The 25,515-nt window shown below is 40.7% G+C and overlaps 1 protein-coding gene across 3 annotated transcripts in view; it reads left to right on the forward strand.

Moving 5' to 3' along the window:
* The window catches only part of PPARGC1A (PPARG coactivator 1 alpha), a 657,227-nt gene that overhangs the window by 288,644 nt on the left and 343,068 nt on the right, over nucleotides 1–25,515 (forward strand). The window contains exon 1 of one of the 3 annotated variants that reach the window (XM_045994030.1): nucleotides 20,519–20,538. The exons of the other annotated variants lie outside the window; for them this stretch is intronic. The gene's annotated coding sequence lies outside the window, so the exon portion shown is untranslated. Of the gene's footprint in view, nucleotides 1–20,518; nucleotides 20,539–25,515 lie in introns of those variants that run through there. 3 annotated transcript variants of the gene reach the window in all.

Raw genomic sequence — 25,515 nt, forward strand, 5'->3', positions numbered from 1 at the left:
GTGTTTTAGATTTGTTTGCTGAGAGAGGACCTGAGTCTTTGAACAGTGCTATGTTCCTTCCTGACCATTGCAGTCCTGAATGATGCTCTTTCTTCTTCAGGACCAGCCAGCATAGTTCTAGAGCTTTGACAGATCACTCTTCCTACAGCTGCCCCCTTCATGTTTGAGGGTCCTCACCCACACCTTTCCCATCATTGCCTTCCCCTAGGCAGGTAGGAAGATTTGGCTCCATTCCCACATTGAATTTTCCCTCTAAGGCACAGCAAGTTGCCCTGGTTAAAACATCCTCGCCGCCTCATGCTACATCTTGCATGGCTACTCCTCCCAGTGAACACGTGGTTTTGGCCTTAGGAGGGAGAACATTTGACAGAGCCAGAGGTTCTCAAAAGCCCATTTCCGATGAAACAGTTTTGCTTTTTCTTCTCTCATGCTGTTGTGAAGTTTCAGGTTTCTGTCTAGGGAGCCCCTTGAAGTTAAGAAATTAGACCACAAACAGTGTCACTGTTGAGCTCCCGTGACAAAGTGGTATAATATGAAAGCCCAGCGATATCAAGCTTGTCAAATGTTTATTGTAGATCATGCAACAAAGAAAATCCTTTGCTTTCGGGTCTTGCATTGCTAAGCCAAGGGAAGCGGGGGAGCCCTGACTTTCTAAATGTTCTCATCCAACAAAGGCTTCTCAGGTTGGCCATTTTGTCCATGATGAAAGTTACCTACTTTCTTCCCTCTGTCCCATTTCTTCCCCATTGTCATGAGAATCCGGGTTGTTGACTGTTGTCCTCAGCAGACAGCCTGTGGTCTGCTCAGGTCTCAAGAATGAAGAAATAAGGCTGGCCATGAGCACAGTTTTAGCTCCACCTGCTGTCATCCAATGCCTCTCCCCCCAGTGCCTTGAAATGCAATGCAAGGCACATCTTCGCTTCCCAGTGCCTTTGCTCATCGTTTTCACAAAATTAGTGTCTGCCGTATGCTAGCTGTGGTTTAGACCTGGACACGCAGTGACAGACAAGATAGAGAAGGCTCTTGCCTTTCATAACCTTTCCATTTATTCTCCCTAGGGGGCTCCTGCCCATTCGACACACACAAAGATACTCCTTTGCTATTTTTCTGAGCATCGGGTAGCATTGTGAACTCTTTCTGCCCCTTTATTCAACCAGATCAACATTTTATTAACCTGAAGAGAGTTTGTTTTGCTCAGCAAAGCTGGAGAATTGCATGCATACTTCTATTTAGATCATTTATAAAAGTATCACAGAAGGCCAATATCAGTGTAGCCACTGGGTCTCCCTCTTACTGCACTCTGTCGTATCTTTCTGCTAACTCACTTGACATAGGTTAGGTATATAGTACACATTCAATAAATTTCTTTTTGGTTCATTGATCTCCTTTTGTTGTCAGGCTAGTTTCCACAATCCCAGCATGGCTTAGTGTTTTAATGGCTGTGGATTTGAAATATTGTCAGAAGCCTTTTTTGAGGCTAAATAAACCATATGGATTCATTTCTCCTAGTTCCCATGCTTGACTTCTTGGAGGAGTTCCCTGGTCAAGCAGACCTGAATTCATTGCCTCCTACCTCAATTCTGTTTCTATTCTCCCATTGGTTTTGCTGTCTTCAGTGTTCAGTGATCTGAAAACTTTGATTCTTAGGTTTACAGGTCTCAGAATAAAATGGAGTGATTTGTCTTTCAGAATCTGGGATCCAGCCTCTGTAAGATTTCTTTGCCAACTGTGCATCACATTGGCTACTGGTGAAAAAAATTTGGATGTTTTATTGGGGGGTGGACGCAACTTAACCCTTGGGTATAACATGTTAATTAGTTGTAGCTCATATCACTGATGTTCATTCATGCAAATATTAAGTGCCAGGACCTGTTCTAGTTACAAAGAGCAGGGGTCCCTATGCTCTGGGAGCTTACATTCTCATGGAGGATAGGACAATAAATATGGAAACAAGTAAACACATTTAAAATGAAAATATCAGACTGTGGTGAGGATTCAGAAGCAAATAATGAAGGTGGAGTAATAGAGACTTGGGGCCAAGCAGGGAAGAACAGGTTGGTTTAGATAGCATTTTTTCTCTGACAGGTGACATCAGACTGAATACGGCATGTTGAGGAGGTAGACATATGATGAACTTGGCCAAGAAAGTCCTTAGCAGAGGAGATTCAGGCATGAGACCCCAAGGTGGAATCCTTTAGTGCTTTATGAAGAATTTTTTAGGCAATTTTTCAACTGGACACAAGTTTAAATCTTAGTATCTGATGTGAATCCTTTCATTTAATTGCTTAAATTATGTGTCACCAAGTGATCTGCATTCCATATCCATTTGCACTAGTTGCTAAAATGTAAGCCAAATGAAGGCAGGTATGTTTATTTGTTCATCTCAGTGTTTCATACCAATATACCACAATAAAATAGAAAGTGCTCAATAAATATTTGTGAACTAAACACATCATTTCTGCAAGCCTGCAGAGGAATAACACCTCCTTTAATTTAGAGATTAGAAAACTAAGGTCTAAAGATGTTAAAGAGAGCTGGGATTTGCATCCAAGAATGTCAGCCTCAATGCATTTTGCACTGTGCTCTACTTCCCTTGCTCTTTCTAGAACAATCGACCCATCTGCTTCCAAAGTCTAATCTCATTAGCGTCCTCTGAGTCAAGACTGAGGCAGGGAGTTGATTTGGCTGTTCTGATCTCCCCTGTTCATCAGGGAGTGGTCTTTCGGCAGCCTGATCATTATATGGTCCCACTGATTTCTGAGCTAACTTACTGCCTTTGATATGGGCTCTGATCTTTTCAAAAAGCCAGACCTCAAACTCTGACTGCCAAAGCTTGCCCTCTAAGAGGTTTTACATAAATCATGGAATCAGAGCATGGTTCATGCTCTCACATTCAGGCAAATGGAGTAAAGAGAAAAGGAACTTACATGAATTGAACACCTGCTATGTGACTCATTTGTGATGTACATTTTGTATTTTACATACAGAACCCAATTTAATTTAACAATTGATGATTATTATAGCAAAATGGTGCCAAGAATTGGTTTGGAAGTCGTGTAGATCTGGATTAAATTCTGGGATCAAGCACTTAGAATCTCTATGAGTTTAGAAAAGTTACTTAATCTCCCTATTCCTTAGTTTCTTATTCATAAAATGGGCCTAATGTTACCTATCCTATAGGCTGTTGGGAGGATTAATATGATAACATTTATAAATGCTTGACCAAAGCCAGCATTCAATGAGTGTAAATTATAATAGATTACTATATTTTATTGAGTCTAAGATGCCATATATTAAGGACTATCATTTTATGTCACTAAGAAAAGATGCTGCCAATTTAACTATTGTGCACTGATCAATTATAAGATACATTCTGATATTAAAGATGGAAAGTGGGAAAATGTGCATTTTTAGAATGGGTGAAATATTGTATGTGTTCTAGGTTACATAACCCATTAGTAGTGACAATAAATTAACAAAATTTTGAGCATCTAAGGCAAACCATTGGGTACTGTTTGTCAAGTGCTTTAGGAATCAAGAACCAGAACTTTTCTTTGTAGCCTCTCTCAATTATCCATGACCCTCAAAATCCAAAAGATTTTCCTTACATCAAGTCAAACAGTCCATACCAGTTTCAGCCAGCTTCTGCTCATTTATTCCACTCTACAGATAACAAGTGGTCAGTGTTCTCAGAACAGCCATTTATCTGCTTGTTAACTTACAACTTAAATGCCTTTCTCTCAGACTAATTACAAAATAATTATCTAGGCCTGCAAAACATCTCACCAATGTAATGTGGATGAGTTCAGGGTATTAAGAGATTTTAAACATTTGTTGTTCATTCATTCATTCATTCATTCAGCAAATATTTATGAATAATCCACCTCATGCCTAGTCTTTTTCAAATATTGGAAGTGGGACTATGAACCAAAGTGCCTGTTGTCACAGAATTTGGGGGGAGACAGATAATAAACAGGTAACAAAGAAATAATATTTCAGATAGTGATGAAGTCTATCACAAAAATAAATCAGGCTAATGAGAAAGACAGTGACTGACCCTGAGGCTATTCTAGGTAGAACAGTAGGGAAGCTTCCCTGGGGAGTTTAGTACTGAGTGGAGCCCTGGGTGGTGGGAGCAGGGAGAGAACATTCTGGTCAGAGGCATCAGCACTTGGCCTACACCCTAAGATAAAAATGAGCTTGGAATACTTAAATAACAGAAAGAGGTGGAGAGTATAGGAAATATAGGAAGAGTATGGGGAAAAAAGTGGAGAGGTGGGCAGGGGCTAGGTCATAAGAATGGGTGGTCTTGTCCTCACTGAGGTAGGAAGGAGCTGGGAGGAATGCATGCAGGGAGATATCTGCAGTCAGAGGTCCAAGTGGCTGTTGGACAGATGACACATATGTGAGTCAGGGGTTCATAAGAAAAGTCCTGGTTAAAGGTGTAAATTTGGGATTTGATTTCAAACTCAGGTGAGGTTTTCTAGGGGAAAATGGGGATAGAGCTGAGAAGATGTTTAGGGGAAGGGGGCAAAAAGCCTGCAAAGGAGATTTAGAAGGAGTCCCCACGGTGAGTAATGCCATGAGAAGATGGAAAACTTCGCAGGTCAGTTGGAAAGGGGAGAAAAAGGAAACGATTGAAGACATTGAGGGCTGGATTGTAATTGCAGAGTGATGGACCCATTTTGGGGTGGGAGTACGGTAGAGAGAGACATTTCCTGGGAACAATATTGATGATGGTCAAAGGAACCAGCTAGGTTCCATTTTACAGAAGCTGAAACACAGAGGCCAAGTGACTTGCTAAGGTGACAGAAGTGACGAGGTCACTCAGAGATCTTGGTTCCAGCAGCTGTATTCTTAAACCCTGGACTACTTTGTCTGTGGGATCCTTGGAGAAGTGAAATTAAATGGCGGGGGGAAAAGAGAATATTCTGTATCAAGGCAGCAGCAGGATAGGGACTGTGGATTGGCTTAGTGAAAAGGTATTTGGGGTTGGCTTTGCCATTTGGGTAACAATTCTGGCCATTCTGAAAGAGGCCAGAAACAGTCATAACAAAAATAAATATTGGTTGGAATCAATGGAGTAGGTAGAGGTCATTTGCTGCCTTTCCTTTCAGGTAGTTTAGAGCAATAAAGGCCACCAACCACTATTCACATCTGATTCAACAAAGTAAAAAAAAACAACAAAACAAAAACAACAAAAAAACACAGCAAAGACTGCAAAAGCGAGTGGCAAGCGTAATCTTTAGTATTTAGAATGATGAAGAGAAGCAATATGTGAAATCCACTTAAAATATGATTTCATGTTCTAATATACATTTTGAATTTATGGGATACCGACTTCTGCCATTTATTCAGAGAGCAAAAAAAAAAAATTGCATAGGCTGTGCAGCTGAACTTATCATATCATAATGGGACACCTAGCATTTTTCACAAGTGATTGATCTTCCCCACCCCTTAACAGTCCCTTCCTAACTGTTACAAAAAATGGAATACATTTCAAGCTTCTCTTGAGTTGAATTGAGCAGAAAGCCAAAGAAGCCACTAACATTTGCCAGCTTTAGTAGAAAAAAAAAAAAAGAAGTAGGGGGTGGGGAGATTGTCTCCTTCACATTACGAAAATGGAAGAAAATTTCAACTGGGAGAAACCCCCCGGGGGTGGATATGTTAATTGGAATATTCCCCACTAAGGTTAAATAGAACTTAAACACTGTTTGAAGCCTATGTTATATATCCCAAAATACATACTGAACCAGGAGGTAAAGAAACTGGGTTTTATTTCCAGCTGTGTCGCTGATTTGAACAAGTTGTTTAGCCTGTCTGTGGAGCTCAGTTTATCCATCTTCAAAATGAGAAAAACAGCATTTGCCTTTACCCAACAGAAACTGAATGCCAGGTTTCATATTCAAAGCTCAGGATCCTATTTAAATTTGAGTTTTAAGATGAGTGGATCTTCTTCCCAAAAAAAAAAAAAAATGTTTAGAACCCTGAGAATAGAAAGAGAAGCTGGATGCAAAGGTCTAAATATTCCTTATTTTGCAGGGATCCTCCTCCCATAATCCAGGCCCTAGAGCTAGCTCCTTTTGTGGATCCCTTGTGAAACTTGTATCTTGCACTTCTCCAAGAGTGTGACCAGCTTCTGATGGTTTGCCCACGTCCTAGCAACCTGCTTGGTCTGGGTCAGACTTGGACAATTTGTCACCCTGGTTTTCTTTGAGCCCTGGGCCACACTTGCCTTGGTGTTTGTGTGCTCACAACTAGACTATAAGCTTCATGAGGGCATGGAAAGTGAATTACACTGATTGTTCATATTCTCCTTGTACTTTTGGTAGTGAGTGTTGGGTCCATGGTATGTCCCTTTCGCAAATACTTCATTGATTAATTTGTTTCTCAAACACATCTTAAGGTCTTTAACCTCAACCCTTTGCAAAATATTTTGTCCGGCAATTTCAAATACATTATCACATTTAATGCAAGAGTCCATTGAGGCTAATGGTATTCTTCCTATCTATAGATAAACTGGGGTACAAAGAAGAGCACAATTCACATAAGGTCACCCATCTTAAAAGTGGCTGACCTCTGACGAGACCATAGATCTGAGCAAAGTCTAGACTTTTTTACTGCATCATACTGGTTCTTGCTTTTATGGCTTGGGACTCCCTTGCCTCTCATTCATGGATGGGCATCTGATACATTTCTTAAGGTTTAGCTCAAGACTTAGCGACTATTGGGGCTTTTCCTAGTGCCCTGAACTGTTAAATCTCTCTTTTATTTGAGTCAACATCATTCTGTTTTTCTTTGGGACTTAATCTTACCCTGGCTTTTATAATATTGGTTCAGCATATGTGCTGCCAAAGTGAGCACTATAATATTAGTTTTTATATCTGTGTCTTGCTTTATGTTTCCTGGATGATTGTATGATTCATGAGGACAGAGATAAGAGTTTTACTCCTTTCGAGTTCCAAGCTTCCAGTGCCTGTTTATTCATTCACTCATTTATTCATTCAAGGTGGATGACTTGATTGTCATCTTGATTGTGACCAGAAAGGGACATGCACTTCAACTGACTTGAGGTCAGTGGGAACACTTGATACCGAAAGACAGAGAGGAATTCTTTCATCATGTTGGTTACCATGTGTTTTGAGTTTTAGTCAAGTGCCGGACTACCACAACTTGCAGAAGACTCTTCCCATAGCATCTGCTCCAAGTTTTCTTGCAATTTTTTTTTAAAGATCTGCCGGTCAGACAATAAAAATGCTCAGATTCTGTGAATATTAGGAGAAAATCACTGGTTTGATCAATTTATTTGACAGGTATTTTTTTTAGCATCTGTTGTGTGAGGGATGACATGTCCAGGTCCTGTGGGGAATTGGAAGAGTGTGAAGACAAGCTCTTGTCTCCTAGAAGCTCATGGGTCTGGGTAGAGAGTCAATAGAGCCACATTAATCACTGTGGTGGAACATAGCTTATGTGTTCGCAGGATGAGGGGACATACATCTTGCAGGTGGTGATGCTGGGCCACTTCCTGGAGGAGATGGAATTCAAATTGGGTCTTGAAGTTTGAAGAAAATTAAAAATAACAGCATTTATCACTTTCAAGTGCCTTAATGGGAAAGCTGGCTCCTGAATTTGGGTTTGTGGGTTCCTTTTCTTTGCCTCATGATCCTCTCTATCTTTCTTTGTGAGAACATCTGGCTTTTCCAAGATAATTTGTCCTCTATTACTTCCCCTTTTCCCCCATTCACATATGTTCTCTACTGTTATCCCCACCCCCACTCTGGTCTTTGGAGGAATCTGTTTTTGTTTGGCAAGCTCAGCATTCCTCTCTGGGGCCAATGGCCCAATTTGGTTTCAATTTGATCTTGTTCCAGGCTTGTAGTGATAAAAATTCTATAGTCCAGCCCATGACAATCAGATCACCCCACTTCCATTCAGCAGAGTCATCGTCCACTCCCATTAACATGGCATGAAAAATAATATTATGTTTTCATGTGAATGAAGAACTTGGGGAAATGTGCATGGTATTTTATGAAATTTTTATGGAGTAAGCAGTGATTGACATGTTAATAAACAGCAGAAAGATATTTTAGTGTGCTTTCTAGTTATCCTCAAGATTTCCTATTGGAAATCCGTCATCAACCGGCGTCTGTCTTTCATGCTCAGTGTACACATGTCTGTTGATAATTGCTATTTATACTTCATTTATAAAGAAATCTTGGAGGAATATTGAAACACTAATCTGTACTATCTAGTGTCATATTTATTCAGATCAAGTCTTCTGGTTACTGAAAGAAGGGGAGGTGCTAAGGCTTGGTATTTCTTTCCAAATCATGTCATTTTTTTTTTAAGATTTTATTTATTTATATGAGAGAGAGATAGGGGGGAGTGAGGGGGAGATAGGGAGAAGCAGGCTTCCCACTGAGCAGGGAGCCCGATGTGGGGCTCGATCCCAGGACCCCGAGATCATGACCTGAGCCGAAGGTAGAGGCGTAACCAATTGAGCCACCTGGGCACCCCAAATCATGTCATTTTTTTGAGCTCTTATCTAAATGATTTTTATTTCTGAGGGATGAGGCCATGGCAAAAAGAATTGAATTCTTAGTGTTTCGAGCAAATTCTAATGTTCATCAATGAGTTTCTTTGGTTGATCAGTATTCCTGGTTTTTTTTTTTTTTCGTGGTCGTATGAACGGAATGATCCCACAGTCAGTGTTTTCACACACTCTGTGCTCCTCTTCAGTACCTCCTTCACGTCAGAGCTCATTTTGTCTCCTGTATCCCAAGTGTCTTTCTGAAAACAGAGTCAGTGCTATTATTACTGTTGCTAACAATAGCTCATGTCCACAGCAGGGAAGAACAATTAACAAATTCATGAATTGTGTTTGTTTACATGTCTGAGCTCAAGGCTAATTATTTAATTAATGTCTTCTTGTCTTGAACAGAGGGTTAGCACATGGAAGTGTTGCCGAGTGGCAAACAAGGTGAGATTTGAGAAATTCCACCTTATTTGTGATATGTAAATAGACATTTATTCATTGAAGAGCTAGAGTTAGGGTAGGGGTGTTTTAACCTCCATAGTTTTAACTATGGGAGTGCTTAGGAAGGAGTTTATTAGTGACTTTAGCTCATGCCTTTGTTTTCATTGGAAGGTATTTCCTAGCTATGACTGATAATAATAATAATAATAATAATAAATAATAAATGACAAAGGATTAAAATATTTCAACAAAGGCTCTGCTGCGTTTCATGTTGTAGCATTAGACAAATGTGACTCCTGATTCTTCTGAACTCCAAGCCCCAACTCAATTCTTGATTTTTCTGTGTGTGTTCCCGTAACTCCTTATGTATGTTTCCCACATGGTGGTGGGATCCTTTGCATTGTGCGAAATGCTACCTCCCCTCTCTGTGGGTGTTGACTTACATCTTGCTGTCTCATGATAACTCACACTGTCTCACACATTTCAGGTGCTTCATAAACATTTGTATGAATGGAAGACTGATTTTCAGAGTTCCATTGATTTTAATACCAACCCAGGAAATAGTTCGCCCTTAGTGCTGCCTTTTTTTTTTTTTAAGTTGTAAGTACAGATAGAAAAATGAGATAGTTACGAGGCCTTTGTAGTTAATGAAAAGCTTCTTTTAAAATTTAACTATATGATTTTGGGTGGAAGTGGTTTAAAAAGAAGAAAGAAAAATCTTGAAGCATCCAGAAATTCCCTCAGTTGAAGAGTGATGCTTTTCTTCTTGGGTTTCCTCAACAAAAGACTGGCTCTGGCACCAGGCCATGCATTTCCCCTCCCTGTGCCTTATTGTTTAAACAAATGAACCAGATGCTCTCTGCCACCACAGACTCTGAGTTTGATTGAATTTGATGATTCCAGCTACTCTGTAATTATTTATTTGTTTCTGTCTATGTCTGAGGCACTTTGCTGGGTGCTGTCTTAGGAGATGCCATGATGTCAAAGTTAAAAGTGTAACTTCTGGAACCATAATTCCTGTGTTCATTCAATAGCTCCGTGATGTTAGGCTGTGTTATAAACCACTCTGTGCCTTCATGTCTCCATCTGTAGGATCATAATAGATAATAACCCTATTCATAGGATTATCATGGTGAATAAGTGAATTAATACATTTATTTAATCAATACAAAGAGTTTGGCACAAAAATATGTGCTAATAGATAGCTAGGTGCTGTGGACAGATATTCCTCCAAAATTCATACATTGAAGACATAAATCTCTAATGTGATGATATTTGGAGGTAAGCTCTTTGGGAAGTGATCAGCCTTAGATAAGGTCATGAAGTCATGAGGGTAGAGCCCTCATGATGGAATTAGTGTCCTTAAAGAAGTGAATCTACCAGTATCTTGATCTTGGACTTTCAGCCTCCAGAATGGGGAGAAAGAAATTTCTGTTGTGAAGCCACCTAGTCTATGGCATTTTGTTATAGCAGCCCAAGCTGACAGAGACACCAGGCATACTTTCTGCCAGAAACATATAATCTGTGGTAGGGAGGAGAAGCAAAGTAAGGAAACATAAAAGGGTAATTGTTGTTAGATGCAGTGGAAATGGCTTGTTGGAAGCAACAAGAGACAAGAGGCATTTAGGGGACACAGGGCTACCACAGGACTTTAAGGAATGCTAGACTTTAAAAAGCGGAGGGGATCCCAGAACCAGGAACTACATATGGAAAAGTGCATGTGGCAGAGTACAAGGCATGTTTTGGACATGAAGAGGATATGCAAGGCTAGAGAGTAGAGGGTAGGTGAGGAGGTACTGGAAATCAGAATGGGCCATTATGGTTAGTAGTCCTCTGCCACAGTGTAATGAATAAGGTAATGGGTTTTGGAATCAGACTGATCTGATGTGAGTCCCAACCTTGCCTCTTTCAGTTGTCTGACCATGGGCATTTCTCTGTACCTTTTGATTGTAAAAGTCTTCATCTATAAAAGGAGCATCGCTTACATAAGTCCTAATGCTTTAGGCACTCAAAAGATGGATATGATGAGCACATCACCTGTGTGCAGTGCACATTAGAGTTTTTGTAATTGAAGAGTTACACTCCGACAACAACCTTTTAGAGTTAACTGGCACAAGAAAAGAAAGGACCCCTTGGTAACATTTCAAAGGAGGTGGGCTAATTGGGGTGGGTAAAACCCTCTGGTTTAAATGTGAAGGATTTAGTCTATGTTGATAGGTTTTCTTCTGAACATCATTTAATCAAAAGCGAAAGCAAGAGGTCTCATTCTTGCTCCCATGAGAACAACAGAGGCTTCAAAGCCACCCCAGTCCTTGCTAAAGGAAGTTTGTAGAACAATAATACATTAATTGACGTTTATGTACAGTGCCCTTTTATGTTCCACCTACTTGTCCTTTCTGTGTCGCAAATCCCACAGCCGGTTGGTCTCCGCTGACCTTCTTACTCTATAGCTCACAAGCACACCATCCTGGGAGCAATTTTTAACCACAAAACACAGCCCGGTGTATCTCTTCAGTCCGTGACTGAGGATGAAATAAGACTCTCTCATCTTGTTTGCACTGCTGATTTGTTAGCTCTTTATTGATTAAAGATTGCAATGCACAATTTGTTTTTCATCTTAAGTAAGGATATTCTGTATCTGTCACACTTCCTATGAGTTATTGATTTACTATGATCTGTAAAAACTCTTTTTTCCCCCAAAAGTTGAGCGTGCTCCACCTTCCTGAAGGGTTTTGGAAGGATAGTCATCCATCCTATTCCAAATCAATGATGTTCAACTTCTCCCATGAGGTTTGCTGTAAGTTAAGGAAAAATTAGATTTAGATTTAGGTGAAAAGAGTCAAGTTCAGGAAGACCCCTCTTAATTTCTATTATTTCATAACTGGCTTATTGTGGGAGGATCTATAAATACATATAACTGCTGAATAAAGCTTCCACACGGCTCAGTATTTTTTCTTGTTTATTGAGTGGTAGGCATCCTGGCACTTCCGTTCTACTTACAAACACATTTTAAGAGTATGTGCAGCCATTAGACCATCACAGGATCAGAGGACAGCTTGTCTGAGCTCTTATGAGCTACATCACTCATTCACATCAGGAAATATGTGTAAATTGTAAAATATATGATATCCAAGACTTTAATGGCAATAAATTGATTCGTTAAATGAACAGAGAAAATTAGTACTAAAAATGGTAACCCAGTAGGCCTTGTTGCTTGAACTCCAGCCTAATTCTGTAGACACAGGTTCTGTCTTTTTACTGCCAACTTAGTTTTTTATTAGCAGATTGTCATAAAAGATGCTAGATATTAAAATCTTTTTAAAACTTCTAATCCAACAACTCATTAATACTGCTTATCTTGGCTTTGTCTTTCAGAAATATTGGCTTTAGGAGGAAATAATGAATTATGGAAATACATACAGGTGGCCTATCTTCATTATTCTTGATTTACCATGCAAGATAGATAGAGCTAATAATAACTGTGCTCATATAGAAGAGTCTTGATCAGAACTATTTTATCCTTTAACTCCTTGCAGTTATGAACATTCTCTTTGTATTTTGTCAATTTTATTTTTGTCATTCATTCAAGTGTGCTTCTCCCCACCCCATTTAAAAATAAGTAATAATTTTAATGGGGATGGTGAAAAGGAAAACCAGCCAGAGATTAATATTTGGACACAGCATGATTTGAATGCAGTCTTTGATGTTACTGAGCATGTTAACAGTTTTGACTGATAAATCAAGCACATGTGTTTGTACTGCATTTAGAGAAACATTTAGTCTATGTCATTGATGGGTTGTCTCAGCTACTGTTTGTGACTGGCCGCACTTATGAAGAGGAAATATTTTTCATCATGTCCATGTCTGCATGACAGAGGCATTTCTAAGAACATTTTTTTCCTGTGTTGTACATTAACCTATAGCTTTGATATGGTGAGCAAATAATTTTTCCCATTGACGTAGCCTTTTTGAACTTAGGATTTATTACAGACAGAGAAGTACCAGTTCTTACCCTGAACCAACACAGGAGATCTCAAGGCTCCCTGCCCATTTCTTGCTCTGTTTAGTTCTTAACACTTTGTGCTGCAACTTATGTTGATGTGTTAGTTTCTTGTCATCTTGCTAGTTGTTCCTCCAGGTCAGAGACCATGTCTCCTGGTCATCATATATCCAGAACCTGACAGAGCACAAGGTAGATGCTCAACACGTAGGAGAAGGAATTTCGGTGAATGTCACATGGAGTGCGAGATTATGGCTGATTTTGTAAGTGGGGGGATGATCATTTTGGTGGGGCTCAAAGAAGACTTTAAAGAGCAGGTAGGATATGAGCAGTGGCATACAGGAAGGGTGGAACACAGCCCTGAAAACACAGGTAAAGAACAAGCTGCCAATCATGAATGCTAATGTGTTTTAGGCCCAAAGTAGGTGTTCCAGCCAAGAGTATATTTGGTCGTGAAGTAGGAAAAGCCACATGGGCTAATTGAAGTAAAGAGGGCATATTTGGGATTGTGGGGGGCAGATTGATTAATAGAGGAATGAAAACTGCTCAGACATTGGGCAAGTTGGAATCTGGCATCTTTTAGGAGTGAGAGTATCTCTCCAATCTCCAAGAGGATGGGGCCTGGCTTCTTGTATTTCTTAACTACTGAAGCCACACAGCATCTCTTTCCTGCTTCTCTCCAGCTGACTGTACTTTGATTGGTTTCCTTCTGCTCCTTTATGGACAAATATGGCTATATGCCCTGACTTGTTAAGACCTCACAGTTCTGTGGTCCATGGCCAAGGGATGATGGTCTGTGTGACTCTTAGATATTCTCTTGGGAGAATTTGAGCTGACTGGCCCCTGGTCATTCAGGGATTGGCTAGCTGTGATCTTGTGGATGAGATTGGGTAAGGGGGCAGGTGGTCCCACCAGGGTGTTTGAATTATTCAGTTTCTTCAGAAGGGGCTGTGGGCAGATAGGCCACAAAATGGCCTTTAAATATGCCCAGTGTAAGCAAAGTCACAAGGAGGGGTCCTCTCAAGTGTTCAAAGGCTTTGACATACTCCTTGTGCCTAGAGTGCTGATATAAATACTTGGAATTGTCTACTATGATACAGAAAGCTAAGAGACAGTTCCTGTTGAGTCTTTCTTGAAGAGCCCGACCTTCTGGTTAGCATATGAGCCCAAGGACACAGGTGATGCTCTATAGCAGAGCTCTGCCTTCCTCCCCCAGACTTCTTATTTCCCTTCCTTATCTTGCCCTGGGTTAAGTTGGGGTCGATAGGGGTGTGAGGAGGACTGACAGTTGTGTCAAGGGAGCACAGGAGATTAAACCCAGGGCTTCCCTTACCCAAGATAGGGTATCTATTACCTGAGTCAAAGTTTCCCAAATGTGGAACTCTCATTCAGGGCTCAGCGAGTATTTATTTTGTGGTTACTCCGTGATAAGCATTGTTCCAGGTGGGCGGGGAGGAGGTATGGTAATAAATGTGATGGATTTTTCCCTGAGTTCATGGAGCTTATATTCTTGTCAGGAGCAGATAAGCAATACAAAAGAAAAATAATAAGATGCTATTAGATAATAGTGTAATAGAAAGCCACGGTGGGGGAGGGAATGGGCTGAAGAGACACTGAGGGTGCTTTTTCAGACAAGATGGTCAGGGGAAGGCCCTTCTGATAAGAGGACACTGTCAGAAGATGCTGAGATCTGTTAGATGAGAATGCCTCTCTGCTCCATTTCTACTAGCTCCATTCAGAGCTCTGCTAAGGTGCAGCATTGGTCATTGTACTGATTTTATTTTTTGGGCCTAATTTAGGCGGCATATAGCTTGTGTCCTGATAATGTGGTTCAACATTGGGAAAAATGCTGATGCTGGTTGGAGTTTTTAATATGTACCTCCTTTTAGGGTCTAATGATGCTGGGCTTCCCTAGGCAGTGGGCAGAGGAAACTATGGTCCCAAGTGTAGGGATATTTCAGGTTATAAAAGTTTCTGGTTTGCATTGATGGAGGGGAAACACTCATGCAGTCTTTGAGGTTCCTTGTTGAAGCTTTGATTCTAACTTTTTGAGCACTTCTCAGTTAGGACTTCACATTTGCAGAAATGTGCCTTCTCATTAACACATAAATCCTCAGGAGTACTTATGGACCCCTTTGCTCAGCCCATGCCTACAATGGCTAATGCTAAGTGATGAGCCAATGCATATTCTGTTTATGCTTTATCATGATTCAAATATTGGCTTTTGCTCTAGGTTTTTTTTTTTTTTTTTTTCTGGATTCAACATTTATTACACCTAGTGTTTTAACAGACTAACAGTTAGAGAGGTCCTCTTTTGAAGAAAATTTCTTTGGTCAGTACTCAGAAAATCTGACAGACCGAGTCCCATCTTGGAGATTCAGAGGACACATTAACACCTTCTACCATGTTAGAGATTTGAGGTGAAACAAGTCTATTTAATTCTCTTTAACTCACATTCTCCAACTTGTTCTTTCTGGGATCTAAGCTGCTTTCTGGGGCATAATACCAAATGGTTGTTCTAGGCAGAGGAACAAATATACTCTCTGGACCTGCGTCTCTCAACATTGAAATGTAAGGCTTGGAGAAAGCTACATGTCCTTGTGGAAGTTTCAAGCACATTATCACTCACTTACAGGCACTAATGACTCCAATAATGTAGTGAAGTTTAGCATAAATAGGCTCATCATTAAAGTTGATGGCAGAAGTATAAACAAGGCCCACACTATTAAATTTGCTATTTGTTCGTTATGCATCTGGAATTATCCTCCTGTCTCTCGCCGTCTCATACTGGGTGTTTAGAAATCTAAGAAGAATGTGGTATTATTTTGGTTTTCTGTGAGTGACTTGAGTTTTTAACATCTCCTCTCCCACAAATGGGATTTCCAAAGCTGGGAGGAACAGATTTTGGCTTTTCCATGGTGGCATCTGTCATTCGGGTCATAAATCCTTTCAGAACACCAGAATTTTATAGAAAAGAACTGGGCGGAGGGTTCAGGGAAGTGGGTTCAGGATCTGAGGGTGTGACCATGACAAGAAACACTTAGACTGGCTGAATCTTTGTGCTATGATGTGTTGGTGGAGATGATAAAAGCTGACTTACCTACCACGCAGGGTGGAACAAAGGATCCCATGTTGTCACCAGCGCAGGTGGCTTTGGAGCCAAGCTGGCTGGTCGTGGCTGCTGGTACTGGCTGAGGGACTCGGGGTGAGGTACTTCATCTCTTCCTTCTTCTGTAAACTGGAGCCAGTAACAGAGGAGTTGTGGGGATTAAGTGTATAAATACTTGTAAAGTGCTTAACATGCATGTGTATATTTTAAAAAGAATTTATTTATTTATTTGAGACAGAGCGAGGGAGAGTGGGAGGGAGAAGGAGATTGCCCACTGAGCAGAGAGCCCAATGAGGGACTCGATCCCAGGACCCTGAGATCACGACCTGAGCCAAAGGCAGATGTTCAACTGACTGAGACACCCAGGTGCCCTGCATGTATATTTGAATATATATACATCCAACAAACACTAGCTTTTACACAAAACAGACCTGAAAGGGTGGAAAAATGTGGAGTTGTACAAGGTATTAATTATTCCTGTCTTTCAAGGATGCAGAGACTAGAAGTAAAAGGAAGACCTGAAACATGCCTACTGCCCTCACAGAGCTTGCGAGTAAAAATACACACACCCCTAGCTGAGATGTGAAATAACACTTGGGTTATTTTGCCAAATTCAACATCAGAGGAGAGCCAACGTTTATTTGAATGGCGTATCCATTTCATGGTGGTGCTGTCTCTGCTCTTCTAATGTGTGGATGAGGTGACAAGAAAGGTTCAAAGGAGTACAGAGAAAAAGGGAGGAGGTGGAGGTGAAGGATACAGAGAGACAGGTTGGTGGGGCTGAGAAGAGAAGCAGGTGCCCATTTCTCGGAGCTTCTATTCTGCATGGCTGTCCCTCTTCCATGCCGTTCTCCAATAATGGGAGTATGGTCCCCTTGTCTACACCTATGGCCAGTGTCTCTGTGGAGAAGAGTCCCTGAAGGATTTGCAAATCTGTATGTGGAAACTCCAAGGTGCCATTGAACTCCTGCTTCCTTTTATTTATTTTTTTTATTTTTATTTGTTTATTTACAGCATAACAGTGTTCATTGTTTTGGCATCACACCCAGTGCTCCATGCAGTACGTGCCCTCCCTATTACCCACCACCTGCTTCCTTTTAAAACTCAGCTCTAGCACCACGTCCCCTGGCAAGCTACCCATAAAGGACTAAAGCAGATCTTTCCCTGGAGCCTGACATGGGAATTGATCCCAGGACCCTGGGATCATGACCTGAAGTGAAAGCAGACATTTAACCAACTGAGCCATCCAGGTGTCCCCCTTTCCCTGTTCCTTAATTACAGACCTGTGTATACCTCCATCACAGTGTTTGTTAGGGCACTGGGTATCTTGATGATAATAAACACCCTTGTGAAGGTAACATCGTACTCATGTGTGCTGGCCCAGTGAGGGCTTTTGAACATTTGTGATTTTGAGGTAGTCAAAACAGTTAACATCTGTCCACCCTATTTGCTAAAATGCATGTTAATCATCACAAGACTGAACGTGCAGACACTTTTGCGGGATGCTCTCTACACTATGATTGTTTGCCTGTTTATCTCATCAAATTGGCTCCTAGCTCCTTCAGGGGAAACTTTCTTCCACCTCTATCCTTTTCCCTCTTAGCACAGTGTCAGCATAGAATATGTGGTCAACAGAGCTGGTTGAACGTGAACATGAATGTGAATAAGAGAAAGGCACATATACTCGTTCAGTCAAAAGCTTGCTAAAGAAAACCAGTTTAGTTGCTATTTTTGCATCAAGTTTGTGGCATACTTGGAGTAAGACTGCCAGGTTCCTGAAATTCATCACTGGCTCTTCCCCAATATGCTGTAATGCCAAGTGGGAATTCTGAGATCCTGGCTTTACCTCTGATTCGACTTAAGTCTTCCTGAGAGCAGCGACCATCTCTGTGTTATTTACAACCTTATCCCTAGCACAGTTGCTTATGTATAATAGATGTTCCACAAACGCTTGTTAAATGAATAACTGATCACAAAACTTGGCACGGTCATATAACCATGTAAGACTAAATACACAGGTTTCCTCTACTATCCCAAAACAGAGCATTCCTATGAAATCCTTTGTAAGCCAAAATGATGCAAAAAAGCAATTAACATAAATATATGTGGAAAAACTCTGAGTGTTCCCAGACCCCCCCAAAATAACCTCTCTTAGGCTTTTCTGGTACCTCAGGACACTTGCTGATGGATGTACAAAATAAATGGAGATAAAGCACAGATGCTCACAGACAGTTCAAAGCCATGGTGGTTTGATGCTGAGATGTTGAGTGCTATGCCTGGGGAAGGAGCTGGGTGGTGCCCTTCTCACTGTTTGGGGTGTGTGCTGCCTCTATTAAGGCTAGGCTGAGTATAAAACCAAGACTGACAGCTATTTGTGCTGTTCACATGTTTTTGTAAAACCAAAAACCCTCTTTGGATTTCTTTCAGCTAGTGAAAACAGGTACTGATATAGGTCTTTTGTAAAAATGAAGCGACAGACCACCTGGCTTAGTCAGTAGAGCGTGCGACTCTTGATCTCAGGGTTGTGAGTTTGAGCCCCATGTGAGGGTGTCGAGATTAAATTTAAAAAAATTTTAAAAAATGAAAAAAGTATATTTTGAATATTTCAAACAAAAAAAATAAAATGAAGTGGCTTGTCGTGAGCTTTCAAAAAGTGGGAGAGCGTTTATACATATACATTATATATATACACACATTATAATATATATATTTTATAAATAAATATATATACACACACACACACAAGTTATTCATAGTCACACCATCTCATGCTATTCTAATTTACATTTCCACATTGACTGTACCTTTATTTTAGTTGCTCAAACAGGCCTCTTTCGTGCTTTAGGGCTTTTGCATATCCCAGTCCCCCATTTAGAAAGAACTTCCGGTTACTCTTGCATGATCAGCTCTTTTTGATCCTTTTGGGCTCAGCTTCAGTCATTTCCTCACTGGGACCTGCCTTCACCACTTTCTCCTAGCACGTGTCCAAAATTTGCTTTAGTTTTTTGCCCATTTCTAGTTATTTAGACCATCCCTCTCTCCTATTAAAATACCAGCTCAGAAGGGAAAGGCCTCTGTTTATTCACCATTACCTACCCAGAATCTGGTACGCAGCACGTTCTCCATAAATATTTGCTAAACAGACAATTGAAGGAATTGAAAAGAAGAGAACAAAGACTACTCTCTTAATTTCATAATTATTCCCCCTCCCCCGCAAATAACTACTGTTAACATTTTTGGTGTAATCTCTCCTATTTCCCTTAAAGATTTTATTTATTTATTTGAGAAAGAGAGGAAGGAAGAGAGGGTACGAGGGAGAGGGAGAGGGAATCTGAAGCAGCCTCCACACTGAGCACAGAGTCCAACACAGGGCTTGATCTCACAGCCATGAGATCATGATCTGAGCCGAAACCATGAGCTGGACCCTTAATCGATTAAGCCACCCAGCCATCCCAATTCTCTCCTATTTTTAAAACATACATATTTTACCTCTACTTTTAAATAAACAAAGTCATCCTATGCTGACAATTTTCTTGCTTGCCTTTTTCCTCCCATAATACTCCATTTCACTCCCCTGTGTTATTACTAAGCGCACTAATACTTTACTACAGTCACCACAGTCTCTTTGCTGTTCCTGGGCCATCCCAGGCGTGCTCCAGCCTCATGGCCTTTGCACATACTACTTAATCTGTCTGGAAAGCTCTTCCTTTGGATACCACATGACCAATGACCTCATTTTCTTTAAGTCTTGTTCAACTATCACTTTGTGTGACTGTCTCTCCTCCCTCTTTTAAAATGCTATTGTAGCATTCTTTTTTCTTTCTTCCCTGCTTTTTCTCCATAGTACTTATCACTGATGTAACATACATTTTACCTATTAATTAGTGCTCCTTTTTTACCCCTCCTGAAGTGTAAGCTCCATGAGGGCAGGGGATATTGTCTGTTTTCCTCTTTGCTGCCTCCCCAGTACTGGGAACAGTACCTGGAATACTTTACTGGTGTTGGTCACAGTCAATCTTTGCCAAATGAACTATTCCTCAACACCATCCACTTTAGGTTGTGGGTCTGTCTGGGCCATAATGATTTAATTTGTTGAGTGAATGTAATACTACATGCTGACTCTCTTATTTTAGAATAATAGGAATGTGAAAGAATTCTTTGTGCTCCTCTGGGAGAGGTCATAAATTGGTTTTATGGGTGATCGTTTTTAGGATGATACCCTGGTTTTTGAGCCACTGCTTGGTAGCAGATTCTGTGCCCTGATGAGAAGCATGGTCTCTTTTCCTGATAGCTATCATAGAGTCTGTCGACTGTGGTGCCTTATTTTTCACTGAAGGAAACTGAATGTTTCTTTCTTTGCTTCAGATGGGCACATCTTTAGATCCTGAAGCAAGAGATGCAGCCCGTTCTCTCAGGAGTCCAAATGCAGCAACAGATTTTGCCTCCAAGCAAGTAAGATATGCCATAAAAACAAGCGACTTTCCTTCACCAGCCTGTTTCTCATTTGAATTTTCGATGCCTTGGTGGTCATTTCGAGATGAAAGCTAGTAGTAAGAAAGTCTGCATTGAAAGGGGGAAAACATGCCCCATTTTCCCCAGGGCCTCCTGCTTTTGCTTGATAAAGTAATTCTTTGGATTCCATATTCTCTACCTCTAGCCACTTTGCTTGGAATCTCTGCTGGTTCCTCTGAGAAAAGTATAATTTGGCATAGTCAGTTAGTAAACCCTAGATCTGGGGTCAAGCTCTATCAGCCTAGTAATTCTTGAGCACATGGTCAACACTGAAGGTGTTAGATGGACTTCACAGCTGCCTGTGACATCTGTGTAGATGCTTCTTGTAAGGCATTCTCTGAGGGATGGGCAAACTCAGGAGAGGCAGGGGACTGAATATATGGACTCTCAGGTCAGTTGGCCATTGTCTTGTTCTTTGTGCCCCTTCAATGTGCCCATCATCTTGTGAATTAAAGAAAGCATTTTGTCAGTGTTCTGTAGCAGTTCTTCTGGAGTGAAGGATTTTGCCTGCTCCTTGTTTCCCTATTTCTCTCCCTAACTCATTGCTTAGAGGATCCTGGCTCAGTATCTTCTGGTGCCTCTAATGGCTGTGAAACCTGCAGTTAATGATCAGTCCTTCCTAGAGTTCTCCTGACTCCTATTAGTCCTTCTGTTATACGGAGAATTATTCAAGATGATTCAGAGGAGTTAAAAACAGATGCTTGTGTTGCCAAGATCACCTTCCATCAATTTTAGATGGGACTCTATCTTTGTTTTCTTTTGGGAGATTCTGGGTAGGATGGGAACAGTGTCTCCTAGTTGTCTGAAAGAGCTGATGTCTTAGTGGTTTTGAGGATAAGTAAGTTCATCAGGAACTGTTGTTTTGAAAGAATCCTTCTAAGTCATGCTTCTCTCAGGTATGTGACCACAAAGAAAGAGATTCACCTTTCTTTGTCTCCTTTTTTTTTTTTTTTTTTTTTGTCAGCAGAATCCTATTTTTAGGCCATTGGCATATAATCCAGCTTCCCTTACAATGGGGTCTTGGCATTTATTTTAGGAATTTCTAGAGCCTTTAATGGTGTGTGACCAAGTTGAGGGCAGAATGTATTGTCTCAGTCCTCTTCTGGCAATACAGACATTTGAGGAGTGTGCTATTTTCAGAAAGTTTCAATATAGTATTGTCCAATGATCAGGCCACGAAATCACAGATCCCTGGCGTTGTTCTGAACAAAAGAAATTCCTTGTTCCTGTTTCAAGGCAATGTGATTACAGGGCCCGTGATCAGATAGGTGACCCAAGATGGATGCCTTCCCAAATGTGAGTCAGGTTTATCTGTACCTGTCCCCACCTTTATCTCTGAGCATGTCCTTTGCATTTGAAGATGACATGCCTTGTGTTTATCCTTGGTGCCGTGCTGAGGGCAAATCATTCTCTCTCCCGTGCCTTTGTGGTCTAGTGTCTCACACAGCCAGATGGCAGACAGGCATCGCGGGCAGTTTTTGGCTCCTTACTGAGTGATACTCTCCACATGATCTCTGGAGTAGCAGGGCAGAAGACGGGCCTCTCTCTGCTTGTTACCTGGAGATACCCGAGCTCTTCTCCATTCTCTATGGGGAAAGAGCAAGCCTGTTTCGTTTGTATGTTTGTTTTTTGGAGAGGCTTCCAGTTGGATTTTCAGATGAACTTGTTTCAGAGATTTTGCCTTTAAGGTTTAATCCTGTGGATAATTGAGCTGTAATGGACCAGTTTTACATACCTCCTTTTTGGTGTGCTCAGTTCCAGTATTTAAGCTCACAAATGAGCACTTCCCTTGTGACTTACTGAGTGTGCTTATACTTAATGCTTGTACTTAAATGCTTATCAATATGTGGGGAAGAAGGAAGTGCACCCTCCGGTAGAAGACCCAAAAGGTCCTATCATACACTGTTGAGAATTCTCAGGTATCCCTGAGGCTACAAGAAACGAGTCTGGAAGACAGGAATGACCTTCATGTTGGGATTTTGTTTCTCACTAAATGAGATCATTTAGACAGTATTTCATCAATGAAGAGCAAAAGTATGTTTTTTTCTCCACTTACACTCTGTTAAAAAGAAAGCAATATTTACTTAAGCAATCTGTGTATTTCACACTTAGAGTCATTAATGTCAGTTGGTTTTTTTAAAATAACCATTTAGCAAAAATTCACTAGTAAACATATGTAATTAAAAGTTTCTGATGGTAGAGAAAAACAACTTAGTGACTTGCTTCTTTTGAAATAGCTTAACCCACTTCACATCCACCATCGATTCAAAGGAAGAAAAACTGCCCTGGAAAACCCCACAGAGTTTACAAGGAGACATTACTAATGGAAACAAGCTTCCCTCGGTAGATCACAATATATGGCCCAAAACACAGAAGTTAAAAGAGGTGCTGGATAGAGGCCACAGAGTGTCTTGTAGGTTAAAGGAGCAAGTCTGTAAATCAATACTCTTCCTTAATAGACAGTCCCTGCTGTGTTTTCAGGCAGGGTGAAATGTATTCATATGCACACACTAGGACCTTTGCATTCAGGTGGATGTCTTCTGATGTTTCCAGTGGAATTGAGTTGGTAGTCTAAAGGAAGAGCTGACCATTTTCATGGCCAGAGGACTTTGCCTTTGTGAGAAGAGGCACAATTCTATCCTTTTTCTTTTTAAAAAGAACAAGCAGGACCTGAATCCTGGTAGGCATGTTAAGACCAAAGCTATTTGCAAAAGAGAATGCATTTCATGTGACTGGGCTGGTTATTCCCAGGCACATACTTTGGGATTTCACCAGGAACAAACTAGAGGCCCCAAAACAAACAGCCCTAAAGGATTTGTGAACAGGAAGCATTCATTCCCTTGTTGACCTTAACTTATATGTTGAGTAAACAAGTCCCTGTTCTGTATACCCTGGTGTATCTAAGGCAGCTTCTAATTTCATTGCAATTGGATGGCATCCAATTGTACCTTTGGTTGTGGTTCTTAGAAATGCCAAGAATTGGAGGCTGAGAGAGACTTGACTTAACTAGAGAAACCAAATTAGATCAGGCTGTGGGTGGGTGTGCACGTTTCTCAGGTGGTGGGTGAATCACCTGACCTTCAGGGGGGATTAAAAGGGGGCACACATAACTTGGTGGCCCTGTCTGACGGTAGCTTAACTGCCAACCTGGCAGTGCACTTGTTGTTCTAACTTTCAGATATCTTGTAGCTGGTTTAATCTGGAGAGCACTCAGTCCAGAGGGGTAGGCAGTTATATATTCAGAGTCTTGACTTCCACACTATCGTTGGCCTCCTGGTGCCCTGGTTTTCTTTTTGGCATGAAGCTGTTCACATGTGTTCATGACAACCCAATTATGAATATGACTGAAAACGTTTCCACAATCATGTTGGATTTCCTTTTTGAAGGTGATGGTTAGAAGTGCGTTAGTTTTCATCATAAAATTGTCAGGTAGTTTTGTCTCTATATACGGGGTTTGGGCTAGACATTGCTTGATTGTTTGGATAGTGTTTTGGAGAACGGACTTTGAAAAAGCTGCTTGTACACAGTCATCTCCAGCTTACCTCTTGTTTGTAGCTTAGAAATGTTGATATGAATCTCTCCTTGGCCAGAAGCCAGGAATATCATGTAGGCCATTTGTTTGATGTGATTTCCTATGCCCACTGTACTCCCATTTCTTGTAGGGGGAGGTAGTACACCAGGCATACACTGGGAGTCTGGGTTTCTGAATTTTGGAAGGTGACTTCCTCCTTTCTCATTTATTATATCACCTTTAGGAAACTCATCTTAATTGATCTGTTTCTGTTTGTGCATCTATAGAATAGGGAGAATGGCGACTAATATTCTCTGAAGGCCTGTGCTTTGCTGAGCACCTATTGTATCTGATGACACTGAGACTCAGAATAATCTGTATTATTTTACCAGTGCTGCCATGACAAAAACTGGCTGGCTTACACAAGAGAAATTTACTTTTTCACAGTTATGAAGGCTAGAAGTTTGAGATCAAGGTGTCTGCAGGATTGATTTCATTCTGAGGCATCTCTCCTTTGCTTAGAGATGGCCAACTTATCTCTCTGTCTTCACATGGTCTTTCCTCTGTGTCGCTCTGTATCCAATTCTCCTCTGTTTATAAGGACATAAGTCATATTGCATTAGGGTTCTCCATGTGTCCTCATTTAAAAATTTTTTTATTAACATATAATGTATTATTAGTCCCAGGGGTACAGGTCTGTGAATCACCAGGCTTACACACTTCACAGCCCTCACCATAGCACATACCTTCACCAGTGTCCATAAAGAGGTCCTCATTTTATCTGAATTACCTATTTGAAGGTATTTAGTTCAAAATACAGTCACATTGTAAGGTTCTAAGAATTAGTACTTCAACATATGAATTTTGGGGATGACATAATTCATCCCATAACATGACTCCTCTAAAGTTGGTCTAATATTACAATTTTTAGGTGAGAAAATAGATGAAAAATACTGTTTTACCTTATACAGAGCAGCAGAGTCAAGATTTGATTCTCTCTCTGATTCTACATTTTGTGCTCTGTATATTTTTTTTTTTCTGTTTCTGTTGAAGCAGACCTCCCTCCTAGGGAATAGCTGGTACAATGAGTTCACAAGTGCAGCGTTTCCATAGCATTGTTCTTGTGGTTCTTCACCTCTGATTCTGACTTTCCAGAGATAACTTAAGAGTCTGCTTGTCTTCACTCAAATCATGAGATCTTATTATGCCTGTTCACATGTTTAGTAACACGCTGTAACTCATAGTCTTCCTGTGCCCCATCAGAAATCCAACTACAGAAACATTAGATTCTAGAATTTAAAAGATCATTCTTTGTGAAAATGGCAAATGGACTTGTTATTACCTTTGAATCACCTCTTCATAGCCCGAGTTCACAGAATAAGCACTCATTGACCTGGTTGACTCTA

Source organism: Meles meles, chromosome 2 (assembly GCF_922984935.1).
Source record: "Meles meles chromosome 2, mMelMel3.1 paternal haplotype, whole genome shotgun sequence".
NCBI classification, from domain to species: domain Eukaryota; kingdom Metazoa; phylum Chordata; class Mammalia; order Carnivora; family Mustelidae; genus Meles; species Meles meles.